This window comes from Rhopalosiphum maidis, chromosome 2 (genome assembly GCF_003676215.2).
Source record: "Rhopalosiphum maidis isolate BTI-1 chromosome 2, ASM367621v3, whole genome shotgun sequence".
Lineage (NCBI taxonomy): Eukaryota > Metazoa > Arthropoda > Insecta > Hemiptera > Aphididae > Rhopalosiphum > Rhopalosiphum maidis.
This window is the reverse complement of record NC_040878.1, coordinates 9,474,075-9,490,591: the sequence shown is the minus strand read 5'-3', so window position 1 is coordinate 9,490,591 and position 16,517 is coordinate 9,474,075. Positions and strand designations below refer to the sequence as shown.

Below are 16,517 nucleotides of genomic sequence, written 5' to 3'. Positions count from 1 at the left end.
TTAGATTATTCTTCTCTATATATAGATACCAACACTTCATTTTGAAACAAAAGTTGCGTAGTAACTAATTTAGACTTTTATCGATTTCGAAATGTGTATAAATATATATATATATATATATATATATATATCACATACACAAAACTTTCACGTCGAATTTAAAATTCAATGACCGACATACGTTCTATTAAATGAAACAATAAAAAAACCCATTATACCACATTATTTTATATAGTTTATAATGTAATAATGTAATAATGTATTATTATTATTATTGTATTATAATAAATAAAATACACAACGCCGTATGGGTATGTAAGTGGGTAGTTTCTGATTGAATTCATCCGCGTTAGGTTTATTCATGATATTATTATATTATAGATAATGAATCGGACAGTCATTTATCAGGTTAGCGTATAGTTATCAGTTTCATAATAAATATTGTAAACGTATAAGTACAATCTGTGATCAGAGCTTTTTAGTGACGAAACATAATATAATATTTTAAAATATGTAGGTATATAATACATGTATATATATATATATAAAATATATATTGTATATTATGTGTAATTTAATTTTCTAATTACTGAGCGCGTGTGTGTCTGTGCGGCGGCGGCGGTGGCGGCAACGCGTATACAATGGCGAAAATGTGCTATACACAATACCGGGGTTCATTAAGTAAAAAAAAAAAACCCGTGACATGTCGGTTTATAAAAGAACTGTATATTATTATTTAGAACGAATAACTAACATAAAAACTGTTTACAAGTGTTTGTAACTCCATATCTCCATTGTTACACTTCAAAAATCTCAACCATATAATTGGACACATGAACGTAATATAATATTGTAACAATAAAAAGTCAGGTAGGGAATCTACTACTCTTTATAGAAAATCGGTATCAGGCACGTTTATTTTTGTATAAACACGAAAACGACGTGTCTGTGGAATTGGCGCCTATATGTAAAGGACCCATCGAAAAACACGTTACCCTCTAGTTCGTTCGTTCGTTTGGTTAGTGCACACCGTTTAATAATGTGTCAACTAAATATAACACAATCACTATTAAAAATACGTTGCACAACAAAACTTGAGTTATTGTCATGACTATCATAATAATAATGATAATATAGCGTTTATCTTTATACTACCTGTTTATTATAATTTTGGCGGATAGCCCGGAGACAGCCGTGCACCCGCGGTATAACTATACAGCATAATATACTCAACGACGTACATTATATTAGGTAATTTATCATAACTTTACACGGTTTACACGTGTTTAATAATTAATAACACTAAATCGATACAAAAAGGATGGACCCTCGTTGCTGAGCCACGTTGTTCTACATTACAATTACGTTTGCTGATTACCGGAATAACTGTTGTATTATTATTGTTATTATCATAGTGGCGTGAATTTGGGGAGTACTGTGGCAAAAGGATTTAGGTATACCGTGCCAACAACGCGGAGTATATTATAAAAGGACGGTACTATGAAATTCAGGAAATTCGGGAGATATCGTTTAGAATCAATATAATATATTATTATTATAATAGAATACTGTAATATACCATATACCTGCCTAAACTGCTTCCCGGTTATGTTATGTAATAGAGGTGGCTTTCAGAGAAAATGACTAGCTTTATTGGCATTTCAAATTTTCAGTCCACTGATATAGTATTATATAATACTATATTATTATTATTATTATTATATACGGTATACCGCACTACGGAGTCCAAAATACACGAGACTGATTATTATATAATATTATATTTATTATTATGAAGCACTAACATACTTTTTGCTATCAAAACATAAAAACGACTACTCTCATCGCTTTGAAACCATATCGGATACGTATACCAGGAAATCTGGAGATGGCATATAGCACTAGATATAGGACGATGACGTCGATGTATAAAGTAATCTAAAAGTTATTAATATCATAATCACCAATATTATATTGGTACCAAAACCAAAGTAGGTTATTCATTTGAATACTAAACATTTTTTACACCAAAGAAAGTTAAGTGGGATTTAGATAGAACCATTGCTAAAAATTTAAAATTATTTTAATACAATTTCAATTAATAACAGTTCCCAAAACTTCCAAGTAGCAGATATAATGGCGAATGGTTCAACACGGTATGCTGAAAATGTAAGCGATACCCATCGCATAATTTACGTTTATATATTTTGACGATCGTGACTCTTATTTCTGATAGTTGGCTTAAGTCTGCGAAGCAAAGATCCGATATTCTGATATCCTTAAAATATAAAATTAAGGTTTTGATTGATATAGGTCTTTCTAATAACTTTGTGTCTTAATGATTTAGAAAGAATGACAACATGATTCAATATAAAATTAAAATTTTAGATTATTTATATAAACAAATCCTATAAGATCAAAACTTAATTTATATTTTATTTTACGAATTATTAAAATTTGATTCAAAATTATCATAAAAATTAATATTATCAGTATACTAAAATATTAGTTATTTAGATAATTAGATTTAATAATAATAAAAACGATTTTAAATTTGTTTTAAATGTAAATAATAATGAGATATTTATATAGTATTCGTTAACACCAAAAATTACCCTAAGTACCAAAAAATATAATGATCTAAAACTATGCATTTTTATCTGAATGATATGGTATATCGTCAACAACGAGGTAACAATGACCGAAACTGTATTTTTTTTTTTTATAAAAACGGCGATACCTACATATTACATAAATAACATAAATAAACACGTCATAATAAGATCCTATGCTGCTGAACTGCAAATTAACCAGGGGCGTGCTCACTTGAGAAGTGAATGAAAGAACACTATCATAATATCAATTTGTTTTTCTTGTCTATCGATCTCTCGGAATTTATTATTAGAAAATGTTTGTGTTTTAAATAGTTTTCCGTAAGATTTTTAAGTTAAGTATTATTCATCAATACTATTAATATAAATTATAAAGTATTGAAAGTATATTTATCTTACCGTCATCATAAGACGATTCACATTAATATGTTACAACGTATAATGATATATCACAGTAGTTGCAGTTTATTAAACTCATTTTGAGAAAGAGTATTTTGTTTATATAAACTGATAGAGTCAATTAGGCAAAAGGTCCAAAAATGAAAATGTATACTTATATGATGCATTGTAATGAAAGATTTAAATTTAGCTATATATACACTGATGACTAATAAATACTAATTATTATATATATTTATTTATGATGAAGGTATTTCTAATGTATGTCGTTATTCGTAAGAAAACTATGAAAATCTATAAAAATAAATAAATAAATTTTTTTTTTTTTTCAAAAACGTTATAAATAATTAAAAATCATGTAGGTATATTAAAAATGTTAAATAACTTGAATACTTTTCTATGTTATGAGTCAAGGAAATATTATTAATAACTATGGTCATAATTATTATATTATTTATTAATGCGATAAAATCGGGAAAATTGATTAAAAATGTCATTAAAAGTACTCATTGACTAGCATCATTAAACATAATATAGAGCAACAGTTGATTTTTTTCTTGTGATATAGTATCTATATGTGTAGATCGGAATTAGACCAGTTTAAGTCCAATAGGCAAACCAGTACATTAATCGCGAGACAGACTGTGTTATAATTAACAAGCACCGCCCTGCAGGTAAATGCGTGAAAATACAATTTTTGTTTTTCTCGTTATAATATAATAGCAGCAGGGGTTCTGAAAACTGCAGTGTTGAATTCATATTATCCACGCTGTGCGCGCCTTTAAGACTGCTGATGCAGTTCGACGAATACGGCGAAGAGTCAAAATATTGATACGAATATCAATTATTTTCACAAAAAAAACCTAAACAACAACCGAGGTACAATATATAGTTATTAGTACTGTGACCATTTCGTTATTACATATAAACGATATTATAATAGGTATAATACATATGCGGCGGATAATAGAACCGCGGTAGGTATAACTGCGACCTAGGTTCTGGGGGGCTCAACGACGGCGGGGAGGTACGGGCGAGATACGATCGCCGCCGCACTCCCGAGTCGCCCGGCGAATTGCACACGCACATACAAGCTCGCGTTTCTCTCGTCGCGGCGCATGCGGCGGCGGCGGCGGCGGCGTCGGCGGCGGCGGCAGACGAGCGCGCGACCCTTGGCTGCGTGTGCTCCTCGGCGGTCAGTCGCCGCTAACGCACGCCGGACGTGCCCGTCGAACGCCCGGTGGTCCCCCCACCGCAATAATCACGCTCGCGAAATCCCGCGACGAGTGAGCGAGAATACATCGTCTTCGCCGTTTATAAAAAACGTTGGAATATATTGTTATAATTATCGCGAAGACATAATAATATACGTAATAATAATAATAATAATAATAATAATAATAAAACCGTTTCGTTACCCGTTCGAATCGCGTAGGTATAGTCTGCGGGGCGCGTAATGTATGATAACAGTAATAATAATCGTGTCGAAATAAAAATAGTGTGATATAATACAACGAATAAAGGGACGACCGTCGGCGTCACGGTATACGAAATACGAATGTTGTGCGGTTGGTTTAAATCATTATAATATCGTTCGGGCGTAATAATAATATTATTTATTAAATCGTCGTTCGCGTACCCGTTTGATAGAATATCATCGTCGTCGTCGTTATCATATTATTATTATTACTGTTACGACTTACGTGTGCGGTTGTATTGTCTTGCGACGAGTGACGTTTTTTTGCATCGAAATTACCGACGGCTCCTCGACTTTTCAGCCCCGTCGGCCAATAACTCCGTCTACCGGCACGAAGTTGTTTTCCGTTTAGTTTTCGCGTGCGAACGACTGGGCCGCTATCGTGTTATAAATGTAACGTCGAAACGCCGCGTGTGCGATGCGGTTTCCAATATTGTTGTGTTCTCCGAATCGTCGTTGTCGTCGTCATTACCGCCTGTGCCGCCGTGACCCAGTGATCTCGCGGGGAAGTGTTCGTTCTTAAATACGTACAATATATATATATTATATATTATAATATATTGTACGGTTTACACTTACGCAGGTACTTATATACTACTACTACTACTACTACTACTTCTACTACTATTATTATTATCTTTGTGCGGATACCTAAATACGCATGTAAACACCAGTTATTTACCTGTAATATGTCGGCAGCAGCTGACGCTAATATTATGTGATACTATATAATGTAATTGTTGCGCAGAACGATAACGCGCATTATTATTTGTACGCCGTCATGTATATGTTGTATATTTTATGCTAATGATGTACGACAGAGGAAATATTGTCGTTTTCGTAATTTTGTTATTGAAAATAATATACCTACCTAATGTTATTATATAATTACGATGTACTCGTTGTTATAGCTATAAATCGGATTTTTTTTTTTTTTTTTTGAAAACCTACTACGTGAAAACGCGCGTATATAGGATTTTTTTTAATTTTCGAAAAATGCTGTAAGTACGTTTGTTAATTATTATTTTTTTTTAGTTATATACACGTTTTTTTCTGTGATCAAAACAATTATTTTCTCGTGGATCGTTCTATTTTTTTTATCGAGATTTGGACAAAAAATGTATTTAACCACGCGATTATCGGACGCGGTAATTTTTTTATGATTAATAATTTACTATCAACTATATTATATTATTATTATGTTTTTTTGCAAATGACGTTTGCAATATTACGTTTACGTTCGGAAAATGGTATTCGAGTAACCTTTTAATTTCGTGTTCGACATTAACTTATGTAGTTTACCGTGGTCGTAAAGTGCGTACCTATAGTATTTTAACGTCGTCGACTATTGGTCGTAAAACATAGTAATTCGTGTTATTTTAATTGCTGTGACGAAGGGTTATAAAGTTTGTTTTCGTTACGACCATTACTGAAGTGAATTTATACGAAAAAAAAAACAGGAAAATAAATGTACTTAGAAACACGCCTACACAAACACTACACATGATGATGATAATAATAATAATAATAATAATATAATATTCAAGTAATCACGCGTGTATACAATTTATTTACTAAGGGGAATTAAATTTATCGTCATGTACATAATATAATAACGATACTATGGAAAATTCGCCAAATGATGTATGAAATAGAAAAAAATAATCAAAGATGAAAATGCCAATTTAATTCGGTAAAAATGTCAACGAATATGTTTCACGAATAGTTATGAAAAAGTTTTGTTTTGGGTGTCCTTGAGTGAATGGCTTTTTCGATTTGAAAGGTTAAACTGAAAAGTTAAAATAAATCTAAAATGTATTATTATGATTGTGTTGATATTTTTATTCGTACGTCCATGACACGAACCTGCAGTATTATATTTTCATTAGCAGTTTCTACTTTAAGACGTGGAAGTAAAAAGTAGGTGTTATATAATAACATATATAACATTATAGGCAGTATTATGAATGAGTAAGAAAATATTATCATTTATTACTATGTAGTACCATTCCCGTCCATCGCACGGCATAATAGTACTTAACGTGAGAACCATTTAATATTTAATATAATATAATAATATGTATCTATAATCAATCAAATTGATTTTCAAAACATAAATTCAAAAAACGATAGTAAATGATTTTACATCACAAATTCATAATGTATAGGTATACATTACATTCTTGACCTGATTACTACCGTTCAAGTTGGTTGATATGTACGATGTTTTTTTTTTATCACTTTTTCAAATTATTATCATTATGACCTGTAACACTAAAAACATTGAAATAAAAATATATTCTCAAAGTTTAATGGTGATTTTCGAGATATATATCCGAAATCCATTGAAATTTACAGTAAATTGACTTCTGGAACACTGACTTATAACCGACCTGATTTCACGAGAACGTATTATAAAATGAAATGCTGTAAAAATACAGAGATAAAATCGTATGAGAAAAATGCAATACTTCAATAATGTAATATATAAACATGTTAAGTCATTGTATTCGATTGAAAAATACTTGAATATAGATTATGCTTTTAAAAACAAAAAATATGTATTACCGCATATTATTATTATTATAATTCTGAATAGCCAATATATTATACTGTAGGTACAGCTTATAACTACTATTGTTATCGTTGGTTGTCGAATTTTTCCTCGTGAACGATCAGTAAAAAATAATGTTATTATTGATTTATTTTAATAAAAATAAAATAAATACATATAATATGGGTATCATTAATATTGATTTATTTATATTTTAAGCTCATACCTATTGCATAATATTATGTTATATGTTAGTATTGTACACATATTTCAAAGTATCATGTTTAAAATTTTCTGATTTATTTTTGCAACACAATTAGTATAACTGGTAAATCGTATGTGTAATATCTCAGTGAATAGTGATAGAAAACAATGCAATTTTCAGTCTTGAGTAAAATTAAAAAAATCAATATGGTTTTTGGCAATATTTTATTTAATAATAATATTGGTTTCGTATGAGTTGCGCTTTAAAAATTTAATTTTGAGCGTCGTTATAATGTTCTATAACTCTTTCGCATAAATAATGAGTCGATCGACTAACATTTATAGTATGTATAGGATATAATATGTTCCTTCAATGTTTTACTTTGATCTTGTATCAAAGTTGCAGGATTTTCATTGATGTTTAAGTAATCGGTTTTTCTGTATTTAATTATAATTTAAAAGGTAATTATTCTCTTTCATTAAATATCTTTAAATGAGTATGTATTATTAATAATTATTATAAGACAATTTCAGTTATTAAAAATTTTGTTTTTTTTCCGAATAGTGTTATTCTATCTGATTATTTTTGTGTAAAATAGAACTTACGATAATATCGTTTGATACATTACATTTTGTAAATAAATTTTGTTTTGTTGTTTTAATGAAAACAATTCTACTCCAAATCATTTACAGTAAACGATGTTCGGCATTGTTTCTCGGAATTTAACTCTAACCTATCCGCTTCAGGGCTAACTGAATTGTAGCTTATACACTTAAATTACTCGTATGTCTAATCTGTTTACGCATTATTTATTGACAGTCTCGTGTCGTATATGGTTCTTCGAAAACTCAGACAATAAAGACATCAAACTATTTAGTGATTGTAGCAGCCAAATCCAGTATTATTATTAATTTTTGAGAAAATTAAATACGTCCACAAATAAAATTTATGCTATTCCATTTTATTTTATTTTAGAACCGTCTTACACACATAAATGTTGAATCATATAACTATTTACTATAATAATATATTAATACTTAATGTATTACTATGTTTTTATTAAGTTGATAAGTAATAATGTATGGGGCAAAATCAAAAACGAGGTTTCGGAGTATTAAATACTATATTATAGTTTTACATATTTTATCGCCAACACGAGATTATAATAAAAGTTTAAGTTTTCTGGGTTGTGCATTTTATGTTTTAATTTTCTTCACGTATAAAACATATTATATACTTTTATAAATTCTTATATAATTTTCTATAACACTGTATAATTTAATAATAATTACGAATCAATACTTAATCGTATAATAATATATTATTGGTATATACTGCTACCAATGGAAATCTAAAATGCTGTTGTCTATTTTCAATACAATTTTTATTTTGGTTGGCGAACGAAGTACATTACAATCCGAAATAGTTTCAAAAGTGGAATAAAAATATTGGTCTCCAAAATTTAATTCAATCTCAGCTGCGTTTTCGCGTGTATATCCGGTGTGGTTTATTACGCTTTGCATTCGACGCCGATAAAATATTATACAGCCGATGTTGTATAATGTAGTAAGTATAACGTAAAAGTTGCATTTCGTTTTGTTTTGTTTTTTATATTTTGTTTGGCTATGTTATTAGCCATTGTATGAGATAGACGAGTCGAAATAAAATATATTATCGCGGTTTGAATAGTAAACTTTCGTCGGAAGACGATTTATGAATATTTTCCCCGTACGTTTTCATGATATATATACGACACTTTATCGTAGACGTTATATTTTTTTTTATTATTGTTCGTTATACTTTTTCTTACCACAGAACCCGGATATTATTATTATTATGCGAAGAGGATCGCGAATAGCGCGTAAAATATTTGAAATTGATTTGTTCGTTTCCGTTTCGGACTGCCTATAATCTATACACATATATCACGTTCTTCTGCTTTATCACGAGTGCTGACCACTTGTACGACGATGACGTCACGTATTCGCTGCATCTAAATGCTCATCATAATACACAGGTGTGTACATCATAAAAAACCAAATCAAACAATCTCATATGTATAATATAATATCAGGGGAACCTATTCGCGGTGTGTTGGAGGGTCGTTCGTTCGCGTGTTTATTGTATTTTTTCATTTGATAAATTGAAACTACGGACATAAATGTAAGCACACTATGTTACGATTAATGTGAAATCGATCCAATAATAGTCACATAGTATACGATAAAGGTGGGGGCCAGTTAATGAAAAAAAAAAATGGAAAAGTTAAGTTTTAAGTTAACAAACAAATATTCATTTTTCAAAAATTCATTTTTTTTATCATTATTATTCCCATTTGGGTTACACATATTTATAATGATTGCTGTACAACTTCAATTTTTTTTTTTTAAATAAATCCTACTACTTCTTTTATTGCACTTGTAGTAGTTAATGCATTTACAAGTAGTACATTTACTATTTAGTGCCAACTAATTTACTTAATGAAGAAGTAGTTATTCATTAATTTTTATTTAAATAATTGTACTTAAAAAGTGAAACAAAAAAAAAAAAAAATTAATTAGTTTTATTTCTATTATTAGAGATATGTATAAGATTTTTTAGTCTTAACTTAGTGTATTATTTTTAAAATTAACTGGAAAAAGATAAGTTATTTAAATGGATACATTAACTATTTAATTATGTTAAGTTTATTAGAAAATTAGAAAAATATTCGAGTTTAAAAGTTTAAAAAAAAAAAAATTAAATAACTTTTCAATTACTCAAGTTAGTTGCTTCACATATTTAGTTTTCGGTTTGCGCGTAGTACGAATAGTACAATATTATACAGCTATATATCGCATATGATTGTATTGGCTTTTAACTATTAACTATGCGAATGGCGATGTGAACAATAACGACGACGATCAAGATGATAATATTTGTTAGTCACTCGCCAGAACGCATGTAAAATTATACACATCATCGTTAGTCGGTATGCATTTATATTATATCCATACGATATAGATCATTGTACGTGCGTTTTCCGCATACACACAACAACGGAGTTTTACGAGATAGTGGGAGATTCGACGTTCACGAAGGGAAGGCAATAGTACATATATATATAATATATATATTATTTGAGTGATATATTATACTCTGCTCACAAAGTGTCATAATATATATATATATATATATATATGTATATATTACATACTCACACAGATAACAAGAAAAAATATATTCGATCGACTTTTTACAGACAAACAATTAATAACAATACGCACATATATACATACACACTGACTTACTGACTTATCAGTGGTTTTTCATTTGTTCCAGTCTGTATTTGATACAATATTCGATACTTACCTACATTTTTTTTTTTTGTTTCATCTGTATTTGATAGTAGGTATATATTTCGTATTATATAGTAACGAAGTAACTGCAGTTTTGAATAATTTGACCTGTATTGCCCATTTTAACGTTATATCCCAGCGAGGTATGTATTAAAATACGGACAAATGTGATGAAAATCAAACTGTCGTTTTGATCAATAAAATAATATTTTCCATTTAATTATTATTTGAATCCAAATATCCAATTTGGTTATATTTATTGTGGACTTTGAACAATAATTGTGTATACCTACACATACGTGTGTGTACACATTCATGTCTGTTGACAGTGAAAAAGACTCTATTATAATTATATTTAAAAAATTCGTTTTAAGCTTTTAAATAAAAATGACAACCGTTGGGTTGAAATTAAATCCCGATTATAACTGTTACGTTTTGAATTATGATAAGGGTTACACAGCCGTCTGTTGGGGTATCGTATAGATAATGCATACGTATTTACGAAATGAAATAACATTATTTCAAGACCGCGATAACTTCAGATAACTGCGGTCCGCGATGGCTGAAGCGGATAAAACAAATTTTAATATAGTGCTTTAATTATATTATATAACTATATTATATATTATTATAATATTATGTAGACTGATATGATTTCGTTGACGTGGTGTCACAATTTTTTTTTCATGAAGTCGATCGTCATTTTTTTCGTAGGGTTTTTTTTATTATTATTGCGGTATCCGAATATATGATAATTGACAATCTTCTGCAGTAATATTCAATTCGTTTGAATGGTTTGATACCTACTAATGCCGCGATTTTTGGAATCGATCATGTCTGTATTTATACAGCACAATAATATTTCAAATCGAAACTGTACGTTGGTGCTATAAATTCGCGCATTAGATATTAAGACGTAGTATAGTATATCAAAGCTGTTGTGCTATAATCTAATAATACAAGATCTATTGTTTCAATAACGTAACTATTACGTTTATTCATCTGTTGTAGCCGTATAGTTTAAGCATATACCACCGGATAATATACATAGAAATATAGAATGATTCATTAATAATTCTCTACTCAATTTTTCTCATTCATAAAGTTATTTATTTAAATTCTGATTTTAAAATACTAATATTTTATGAAATATAAGGTATGTTCGATGGTGATACAATCTTTCTTTTTTTAAATGGAAACAAACCTTTTTACTACATATCGTTATAAAAACAGTTGATATTTTTTTGAAAACGTTGATGTTTCTATATTAAACAATTAAAAGATTTTTCTGAGTTACTAAAATAAATACTATTAGTCATTAAAAATGTTTTACATAAATATAAAATGGTATTAATAATAATTATAATAATTGTTATGATTTTAAAATAATCATAGGCTCCTCGGCCATTACTAAGCATTACTCGAAAAATAGTCTTTTAAATTTTAATTTTGTTATATAAAAATGTTCGAGAAAATAATAATTGGCTAAATAATTTAAAGTAAAATGTGTTGTTATTACCATAATAATAGGTATTTATAAAATAACCTAAGTAATTTAAAATATAGTATAGTATAGTATAGTTAAAATAAAAAAAAAAACATATTTTGAATATTTATATTCGTTATTAAAAGAATAAAAAATAGTGAGAATGCTTGGTGGAATCACTCTGTATATTACGTATAATATATTTGTTATAACTTTATAACTTTGAAATTTCGATCTTTAACTGAATTGTAATTTATATTATGCAATTTTATTTCTATTCGTTAATTCATATAGTATCTCGCTTTTGTGATATAGGTAAATAATACGATATAGCAAATAATAATATAATTGCCTCGAAAATTAATTTTTATACTTAAAATGAAATTATAAATTTTATAAATTGAAATATGGAATTACATTTTAAAACACTATAATACTACAAATATTTTGTGATTTATGTTTACTGCAAGATGAGTATAACCATAAAATTAAAAGAGAAAATTTAATAAACATAATTTATTATGAACAACTGAAAAACACCGAGAAGAATACAATTACAATATTTAATTATGATACTGTAATGTGAAAACAAACAACCAAACATTATAGCTGGATTATACTTAAACTCTACAAAAATGTAATATTTTATACCTATTACTTAGGTAAATTTTTCTTGCATTTAATCTATGTAATTCAAATGTAATTATATTTCAAAGACAATATAATATATGGATTCATATATATTTACCTATAGGTATTAATTACATTATAATTGTCTAATGTTATTGTCTATTGACATACATCAATCACAAACAGAGTTAAGATGATTTGAAAATCCTAAAATATTGCAATTTGATTAAAAATTATAATAATAATTATATAAACACTTATGATATTATATTATAATGTTTTATTAAAAAATTTTTCAGATTTGATTTTATACTTTTACACTATCTGTGTAATTATTAAGATTATTTCCTTATTGGCATGATATAATATTTAAATATATTTTAATTTAGTATAATTTTTATAATATGATTGTATTAATAAAGAACATTTCAAACAATAATAATAATAGAAAATGCATAAGAGAACATTTGCCTGTATTTCAGAATTTCAGATTCCTAATAAGATTTGAAAATTATACATGGAATATGTGTTTACGTGTATTTTTATGTGTAAAATCACTGTATTGAAATACAAATAAACGAAATTTTCTAAAAAAATATATGTATATATCAGGACATTTATATGAATAATAAATCTGAGAAAGCTGTATAAAAGCACCGGGATGAAAAATAATATACAAATATTTTTTTTTCCCTCGTGCACGCGTAAGGTAATTGAAATATATTACTTACGTACCCGATATTTGGCGGTTATAATGTAATTGCATTAATAAACTAAATTTGTTATCTAAGCCCATGCCAAGTACGCATGCCGCCTTGCCAACATTCAACTTCTATTAATGTCACTTGGCTGTTTTAATATGGCGTTTATACGACTGTGCATATACATATCACATATACACGTGTATAATATAATGTATACGCGCGTACAATAATAATATATTGAACAGATTTACGCGTACAAATTATTCGTCTACTGCCATTGCGTCGTATGTTGTTCAAAAGTGTTTCTCAAATCGCATTAAAAGGAAAAAAAACATTTTTCTGTTCACTCGTCAAACTATCCTAAAGCGCTACATTGGTAAATCATTATAACAATAGGTATTTAGGTATGTATTATATGCAATAAAATGCTTAAACACTTATACATTTTAAGTTATAATAAAAACTTTTTATTAAAAAGTACTTGTGGATTAAATAATGCACATCTCACGTGATATGTGCAAGGTGGTTATTTTAAAGGTAAATCCATATTTTCTCAAAAAAGAATATTGGGAGTATTTTTTTCTTTTTATTAATTCATAGTTCTTGAGGTCTTTACTTTTTTAAATTATGGCATATTATGTTTTTTAATTCCACAATCTAAAGCAAAATATTCTTTTCAGAATTCTCATAAACAAAAATTGAATTTTGAATAAGTAATGAATTATAATTATAACAAGTATTTAAAGTCTCAATAAGTGGAGTATTGAATCAACTATTTATTGAATACCCAATCATAGTTATACTATCACTCCGCTTATCTAATTAATTAGTTATAATAATATATTTCCCGCTTTAAATTTTATTTTTATATACTAGATAAATATTTTAAAAAAGTAAAGATCACAAAAAAAAAAAAAATGAAAACGATATTTTTAATGTAAAAACGAAAAATATGTAAAAAAAAATAATAATTAAACAATACGTTAGAAAATGTTTAATATTTTTCGAGTGTTTGCCTTTAAACAAATCACCTTGTGTATAACAATTATACATATATACTTTAACGAAGTAATCGATTCGACCATGAAAATTAAGAATGTTTTCTAGACGTTTTGTCAACTATTTGTTTATTTCGAGTACTAACACAATATAATAATAATATTGTTTTTGTTATAAATAAGATCATGTTTACTTTTCTCGTTATTTCACTCGATTAGTAAAGGTCAGTCGGTCGAACGAAAAAAAAAATGTAATTTTACTCGTCGATACATCATCTGCAGCGGTACGAAAATCGTCAACGGCATCGTAATCGTCCATGTTACATCAGACCGGACAAATCGTGTGGGTCGTCACGGCGGATCATATTCCGTTTTTTGATTAATTCGCTTGTATATCAGTGGTTACGTGTGCTAAACGAAGCTTCGATGCTTCGAATCCACCGTTTCGTGAGTCATGCACGGTTTTTAAGAGTTTACTCGATTTAATATTAAAACGCCTTTGACATGTTTCCATTATTTTTCCGCCCCTCTTGTGCGTCGTACGCCACGCGTATTAGATATCCTGAAAATACATTTACGCTCATAATCACAATTCACTTACAACTCGACGGATAACTATATAGTGGATTTGACATTTGTCATTACATGCGCAGCAAATACTATACGGTGTAAACTTTGGCTGCGCCGACTCAGAACTATACGTGATACAGCAGCCGAACGTGTACGGCACAGATGAATATTATACTCGTTCTAGTTATGGACGAGCAAACTTTTGTTTGGTTTACCTTTTTTTTTTTTTTTTGTCAGACTTTCAATGGGAGCTATTCACACGAATGAAACATTATGCTCTGCGTGTTTTAAGCTTAGTGCTTTAAAAGGGTTGAAAACACGCCAAAGGTAATTTCGGACGACAGTTTAGTAGGTTATTTGTTTAAATTAATTAAAAGGACAATTTGTTTGAATTTAGTTTTAATACACAAAAAGGTAATAATATAATACGTAACATAGCTGCATGCTGTCTATATTCAGTTGTTTAATTTTTTGGTATTAAATTTATATTTTTTTTTTTCGAAAACGATAACGATGAAAAAGTTTTATGACCGTACGCGCCCAACTCGCTTAACAAAATTATGGCTATTTAAAGCATCCGCAGTTGTAAAAAGTACGCTGAACGGCGGCCAAACGGGCGTCATATATTACTTATATTATACGTATATTACATTCACCGGGCACCAGTTAATATCGAAACGCGTTCCACTCGGATGGCTCACCTTATTAATTAAAATACTCGATCCCGAAAGGTCGAAAAATGTTCACGTCGTCTGGTTGAAATCTCTGTGGGTATTTTTGGTTTATTTTTTTCCATTCCTCAGCTTCGTCACAACAATATCGATATCGCGTACTACCCTGAGGTGACTGCTAAACGAAACGATGATTTTCATGCGAATAAATAAATATACGTGTGAGTTATAGTGTCACGTATAGCACGTGCTGTGTGTGATACTCTGCTCTTTTGATTTTATATTAAGAAAAACGACGTGTATTTTTATATTTTATCATCGATCGTTTTACTGGTGCCTACGCGTGCATTGTATTCGAAACTGTTATTATTATTATTATTTACTGTAGGCGAGCCTCAGGTGGTGGACGACAGTTGGCGGCTAAAGTCACAACATAGTCGATGCATTATATAGGTGTATTATTATTATTATTTAGCAGTCACGTCAGGTGTGCAGTAGTGGTGGCGTTCTGCCGATGATTGACGCGTCGAAATAAAACGCGATAATAAATCAACCGTTTGAGAATATTATTATTATTATTACCGTGGTATAGTATGAAACGGAAAACCCCAGTCCCTGCAGCAGCTACTGCGTCTTTCTTCCCCACTATACACATGACACTCGCACTAGTACATATAATATATATATATATATATATATATATAGCGTATGTGTTATTATTATTATATTACAATATTATTATGCCACCGTTCCGTTGTGCCTCTCATCGCGACTGCCATCATCACCTACGTTTTACATCACGATCACAGATTGGTGGAATGGCGGACGGCCGTGATGGGTGGTTAGAGGTAGAGTTATGGTTGCATCGGCTTT

The 16,517-nt window shown here is 29.2% G+C and overlaps 1 protein-coding gene across 2 annotated transcripts in view; it reads left to right on the top strand.

Moving 5' to 3' along the window:
* Positions 1-4,216: 4,216 nt before the first annotated feature.
* Positions 4,217-16,517, top strand: part of LOC113553005 (probable G-protein coupled receptor No9) — a 115,933-nt gene continuing 103,632 nt past the window's right edge. For both annotated transcript variants that reach the window (XM_026956099.1, XM_026956101.1), the window contains exon 1: positions 4,217-5,071. The gene's annotated coding sequence lies outside the window, so the exon portion shown is untranslated. The remainder of the gene's footprint in view (positions 5,072-16,517) is intronic.